Source organism: Carlito syrichta, unplaced genomic scaffold (assembly GCF_000164805.1).
Source record: "Carlito syrichta isolate Samal-C Ts95f unplaced genomic scaffold, Tarsius_syrichta-2.0.1 Scaffold314152, whole genome shotgun sequence".
Lineage (NCBI taxonomy): Eukaryota > Metazoa > Chordata > Mammalia > Primates > Tarsiidae > Carlito > Carlito syrichta.
In genome coordinates, this window is record NW_007258248.1 from 328,833 (window position 1) to 336,075 (window position 7,243).

Below are 7,243 nucleotides of genomic sequence, written 5' to 3' on the forward strand. Positions count from 1 at the left end.
TCAAAAAAAAAAAAGAATATATTTTTCTTTTTTTGAGTTGGAGTCTCACTCTGTCACCCAGACTGGAGTCAAAAAATACATATATATATATATATATATTTTTTTTTCTTTTTTTGAGTTGGAGTCTCACTCTGTCACCCAGACTGGAGTCAAAAAAAAGAATATATTTTTCTTTTCTTTTCTTTTCTTTTTGAGTTGGAGTCTCACTCTGTCACCCAGACTGGAGTGCAGTGGCCGCTCCTGGCCACCGCAGCCTCGACCTGCTGGGCTCCAGTGATCCTTCCGCCTCAGCCTTCCTAGTAGCCGGAATTACAGGTGCGCGCTACCACGCCCAGCTGACTTTTTATTTATTGTAGAGATGACGTCTCGCTGCCCAGGCGGGTCTCGAACCCACGGGCTCAGGCAATCCACTCACCTCAGCCTCCCAAAGGCGCAGGATTACAGGCTGAGCCACCGAGGCTGGCATATTTAGTTTTAAGTAGCCATTCCAACAGCACAATTCATATAGCCATTTTAAACTGCAAAGCTTACACATTCATATCCCATGCCCCTTCTTAATCACTAATGAGAGGAATGTTTAGTTTAGAAGCAAGTAATTATACAAAATTCCTTGAGCATGCTCAGCTTGCTAATAGTTTGTCTTTTAGCTGCTTGCATTGATACTTTATCAGTTGCCAGTGATGACCTCCGGTATATCACCAGGAGGCATGTTTACATCCTTATTGTTGTCACCCAACCATGACTACCCCCAGTCCACCACCTCAAGGACACAGACTGCTGGTGCCTGATGATGTCAAGAAAGGTAATTCATGTAACTACTATAGAGACTGAAGAATCTACAGCTCTGGACATTCTTTTGATCCAGATCCCTCCGGACCCAAAACCCCCATCCCCAAAGGCTCATAAATATACCTAACCCTTGGTCACTCGCTGCCACACTTGCCTCTGTGTGTTGGTCCCCTTTCCAATCTGTGAAAGGTGAATAATAAACTTTACTTCTACTTTCTTACTTGGTTGCAATCTTGCACTATTACCGCAGCACCGACCCACCTTGCCTCGTGTTGACCCTTTCAGTCTCCAATCAAACAAAGCATATAAGGATTATTATGTTTTTGTTGTTAAAGTCCTGGAATATAGAGTTGAGAGCGGGGTGAGAGTGCCACTACAGGGAGGAGAAGAGTCTCTTCTCAGGACCAGTGTTTTCTCATCCTGTCTCCATTGGGTGTCCATCAGCACACATCATCGCTCATTTAGTACAGACAAACAAAACCAGCAATACGTGTGTGTACCCACACCAGACACTTATGCTCATTGGGAGAAAGAAAGTGGAGGTTAGAGGAAAGACGCTGTACAGCCAGGACAGCGTGACGTTGTATTGTAGTGTTCCACGTGAAGATGTCTGCTTGGTCTGCAGGAACAGAGTTCTGGGTAGAGCAGCAGGTATGTTCTCAGTAGATACCCCTATTTGCTCCGGAGAATGTCGATGTGTCTCATCCTCAAATTCCAGCTGTGCAGGTGTGTCTATTTCACTGGTTCAGGTCTATTATACCGGAATCCAATTTGCCTCACGGACAAACTCCAATGTTCTCCATAGGATTCCCCTCTCTCACGTGGCCTCATTCAGGTAGCACCTCCTTGGGTGCCCTCCCCTCTCCCAGTGGCCAGTGAGACCCTCGGGGCAGCGCTGCAGCAGCCATACCTCCGAAACCCCAGGCTGCCCTTGGGCCACCTGGGCACTCAGGGAACTTAGCAGCTTGGCCTCTCCACCTCACCTAACAGAAAAGGTGTGAGCCCTTCCCCCTCAGAACCACCCTACTCGCCATGTTCACCTTCATGGGACCATCGTTCTTGGTCTTTACTCAGGCTCTTCATTGGCCGCAGTGGTGCCTGAAATCTCTTGAGTTGTACCTTCAGGAAGAGGTCAGAGTCTGCACTAAACCCCAAGTCAGCAGCACCAGAAGTAGCATCAGGAGGAAGCAGCGGTGCTTTACTAGGTGTTTTTAGCACCATTCCTACAACTACCACTACTTCTGATGGTGGTAATCATAATGATAATACTTATTTTACATTTAGCGATATATACATATATATATTAATATGTAACTTCTGCCATAAACGTCAGGATCCTAAAACATACCATCTGACAAATGACTCTCACTATGGACCTACAGCCACCCACCTGCTGCTGTGGGTTTTTTCATCATTCCACACTCAGAATTTTGATCTATCTGGTCAACCTTCTGAAGCAACATAGTAACCTTGACACTCGTAGATTTGTTCCGGGTCTTGAAAAACAGATTAGCCTTATTAGAAATCAACGGACAACTTCAAAAATACTCAGCTGCTTGACTAAAATGCAGCAGGAGAAAATGTGTTCTCAAATGTTGTCCCTTGCTTTCAGAATAAGAGGTTGTTTCAGGCACAGTAGTTTGAATTAGTCTGTGATAAAAATCATAAATAGACTACAAATACCCAAAAGGGAAGAAAATAATTTGCAGACATGTGGAGTGCATTATACATGCTTTCAAGTTTCTCCAATGATGAGAAATGGAAAATATAATGTTGAGTCTTGATTTAAATTCATCCTTCAGCATTTCCCCAAATGATTCCAAATCCTTCCAAGACATTTCAAAATCACTCTGTAGGGGATTATTCCTAATGGTAAAGAGTACTAGATGGATGAAACTCTCACAGGAATCCTGCTTCTATTGCAGGAGTGTCACTCTCCAGAACCTCAAAGACTTAGGGAAGCTGTGTGACTTGTGTGATCTATCCAGGTACATGAGCTTAAACATCAGACAGGGTTGATCCTGAGTCCCAGTCCAACTGCTTAGTACTGTGGGACTTTGGACAAGTCTTGACTTGTAACAGTTTATATAAACCTCATCAGCAAGAAAGGGTATAATGGTACTGAATGTAAAAATAGCAGCAGTTTCTTATCCCTCCTTGTCTCTGTGCTTTTTCAGTGTATGTTGATAGCTTTTCCCAAGGCAGAATCAGCTTCACAAACTTTGAATCTCATTGGCCTTTTTTACTCAGGCCAATAGAAAATTGTGGATATGACAGTTTTCCAGTTTTGAACCTAGGGACAAAAGGTCTTGAATACTTCTGCTTTTTCTTTGACAGCCCTGCCAGCTCCATGAGAACAAGCCCACATTTGCCTGCTGTGGGATGAGGTACCTACCACAAGGGAAAAAAACCAAAGTGTCCCAGCTGACTGCCAGCTCACCCTCAGAAGCAGAGCCACATAGTTAACTGGCGGCTGACCACACATGCCTGAAGGAATCCAGCTGAGACCAGGTGAATGGCCCAGCCCAGCCTAGCCTAAATGGCTGGCTAGCCCAACCAGCAGCTAGTAAGTTTTGGAGTGGTTTGTTATGCAGCAACAGCTAACTCATACATACGCCCAGTGCAGACAGGCAGTTCCAGGGGTGAATGACAGGTTGATTACATTACCTGGCAAACGAAAGGTACCCTATAAGTACTTTTCCCATTATTTAAAGTTGGATTTCTTGTTACATACTGCTGAGTTATACAGAAATGTATGTACACGTGTGTGCATGTGATTGGTACTTAAACTCCCACTGCCTCCCACATCACAGGAGGAAACAGACAGCCACAGCTTGACCATCAGGACCAAGGCCAAGCTGCAAAATGAGAAGTTGACCTTTGATTTCTTTTCTACACATGTAAACTCTGGAGGTCAGGGCTGTTGGACAGATCTGAAGACAAGGGGTTCCCCACTTTTGTAGCCACACATTCTTTTTTTTTTTTTTCTTTCTGATTTCTGGGAGAGGGATGGGCTTTGGCCAAGCAGCCCGTGGACACCAGTGTCTACATGTGGGCACTTCCTGTTTGATGTCCCCTGCTCTTTTTATGATCATTGTCTCTTCCACCCTAGGACCCGAGCAGAGCTGTTGTTAAGAAGAGGGTGTTGAGCTCCTGACAGGGACACAGGTCCGGATTGAGGGGCTATGGGGATGTCCTGGCTCCCAGTTTTGCCACCCCTACCCCTCTAGGGAGTAGGCCCACACTCACCATTTCCTACTTCTGGGTGTATCTAGGATCTTAGCTGTGGTGTTCCGGTATCTGGAACTCACAGGGCTGCGACAGAGAGACCAGAGCCTCCAGGAAAATAGGAGAAGGAGCTGTGGAGACGGACCGGCCAGTTGCATGGAAGCCAGGACAAAGACTTTGCCAGATCCCAGAAGCCACCCCTTTCTTTCCAGCTGCGAGCCTGATTGCACAGTCCCCAACTGAAGCACCACTGAATGGATAAGGGTCTATGCCCCGTCCCTCAGTTCCTGAGTGACAGGAGGCAGCATTAGATGCTGAGCTGAATGATGCTAACATGACAGGTTTTTGGCTGCACTCATTTTCTTTTTTAATTTTTAATTTTGAAGATATGGGGTATAATTCATGGTTAAGTATACAAATGTTCATTATGTAGGTACCCTAGTTAATGAGATGTGTCCTCCTTCCCTGGCAGTTTCCCACTACTGCCAATCCCTTTCTTATAAGTACTATGATAATTGTTTCTTATAAGTACTATGATAATTGTTCCGGGTCCACTTATGAGTGAGAACATGTGGTAGTCAGTTCTTTGTTTCTGTGATAGATCACTCAGTAGTATAGATTCTAAGTCCATCCAAGTTGCTGCAAAGTTCATAATTTTGTCCTTCTTTATGGCTACGTAATATTCTATCGTGTATATGTACCACATTTTTTTATCCAGTCCTCTTTTGATGAGCGGATGGTTGGTTCCATGTTTTTGCTACTCTAAGTAAGGCGGCTGCAAACATTTTAAAGCAAGGTTTACCCCCCTGCACTGGGACCTGGCACCACCTGGGGAACATTTGCATTTAACCTTGTGTGGAGAAATATGTAGCCCAGCAACAATTGGGTAAATTATAATTAAAAAGGGATCTCAAGATAAAGAATCTACAGTTAAATTTACTGAATAGACAAGAATTGTAAAAGCTAGATAGCCAACTGTAAAACACTTGCTGTTAGTTCCTCAGCAAACAAAAAGTAGTTAACAAATCACTGTTATTTCCCCAAGAAACAAAAAGCAGTCAACTATTGCTGTTAGAAACAAAAGCCCCAAAGCATTTAGCTGCTTCACAACCTCTGGTGTTTTCCTTTTGCAAACTTCCCTCAAAGACAATTCCCCACTACCTCCCCCCCCACTAGACTGGACACCCTTTTGGCAGACAGCAAGCAACTTGTTTTGCCTGTGGTACCCTTCACAATGTATCCTCCCTTTAATGAATCTATCTTTCTTAATTCATAACTGTCCTGATGAATACTTTCACTCCTACATGGCCAGTTGCTGCCTCATCGAAGTACAACCCTGAAGTCTCTGACTCCCTTGACCTCTGAGAGGAAAAGGAGCTGACTCCCATTTTCTACCAGAGTTGAGGGAACACTGCCTTCCTACCAACCAATGGTAGAAGTTGTGAGACTTCCTCGTTTAAAAACTTGACAGCAGTTCTCTTCAGGACCAAGGGTGGGAGAGATGGTACACTAAGAGAGGGCAGGGGCTGCAAGCAGGAAGTGTCCACAGGTAGACCACTGCTACTGGCCCAGTGCTTGGTGAGGACCCATCCACCTTCCACAGATCAGACTATGAACAAAGGATGATGGGGCCCAAGGAGGAGGGAACAACATGTCTTTAGATCTCTCCACAGCCCTGGCCATGACAACTTAGATGTGGAGGACATAGCTTAATGACAAAATTTTTATTTTGCAATTTGGCCTGACTGTAATGGTCAGACTGTAGTTGTCTGTTTCCTCCTATAGTGTGGGACTGTGTAAGTTTAGGCACAAATCATATGCACACGTCTACATGTATTTCTGTATAATTCGACAGTATTTAACAAGAGCTCCTACATTAAAGAGAAAAAGAGGAAATCAGTAACTATAGGATGTCTACTCTTTGCCAGGTAACTTATAATCAACATGTCCCTGAATCCTAGAATCGAGTCTGTAATGGGTATATGTATTAGTTGGCTATTGCTGCATAACAAACTACCCCAAATGTGTTAGCTTATGATTGAGCTGGACAGCTATTTAGTCTGGTCTCAGCTGGGCTCCTCCAAGAATGTGCAGTCAGCTGTTGGTTGACTAAATTGATTCTGGGGTAAGCTGGTGGTCAACCAGGACATCTTAATTCTCCTCATGTTATGTCATCGTCCAGGAGGCTAACATGGGCTTGTTCTCATGAGGATGGCAAGGTTCTGAAAGAAAAAGTAGAAGCATACGTCTTTTTAGCTTAGATCTTAACTAACGCACTGTTGTACTCACAACTTTCTATTGTCCAGGGCAAGTAAAGCCAGCTAAATCTATGGTTTGAGAAAGAGATTGTGACTCTCTATGGAGCTGCTGTAAAAGCACATAACAAGGAGCATGGGTATGGGAAGCAATGATGCTGCCTGTTTCACCATGCATATCATTATGTCTTCTTTTCTTTCTTTCTTTCTTTTTTTGAGTTGGAGTCTCACTCTGTCACCCAGACTGGAGTGCAGTGGCCGCTTCCGGCCACAGCAGCCTCAACCTGCTGGGCTCTGGTGATCCTTCTGCCTCAGCCTTCCAAGTAGCTGGAATTACAGGCATGAGCTACCATGCCGGCTGATTTTTTTTTTTTTTTTTTTTTGGAGTTGGAGTTGGAGTCTCACTCGGTCGCCCAGACTGGAGTGCAGTGGCCGCTCCTAGCCATCACAGCCTCGCCTGCTGGGCTCCGGCGATCCTTCCGCCTCAGCCTTCCGAGTAGCCAGAATTACAGGCATGCGCTACCACGCCCGGCTGATTTTTTGATTTATTGTAGAGATGAGGTCTCGCTACCCAGGCGGGTAGCGAGAACCCGCGGGCTCAGGCAATCCACTCACCTCAGCCTCCCAAAGGCGCGGGATTACAGGCTGAGCCACCGAGCCCAGCTCAGGATCAATTCTAACTCCAAAGCCCGTGTACCTGCAGAGACCACATGACTCATGCAGCATGTGGTCACTCTTCAGAACCTCAAAGGTCTTCGAGGTTATGGAGAATGACATGTCTGCAGTAGAAGCAGGATTCCTGTGAGATTCTCACTGTATTGTAGGCACTCAACATTAGACAAGGCACTCATGTAATGTTTACCTATTTTGAAGAAATCATCCAGAAGACACAATGGTAAAGTCATGGGTTTGTAATAACTTTCAGAAGAAAACTGTTAACAGCCAGTTGGTATAAAGTTCACTGCATTCCA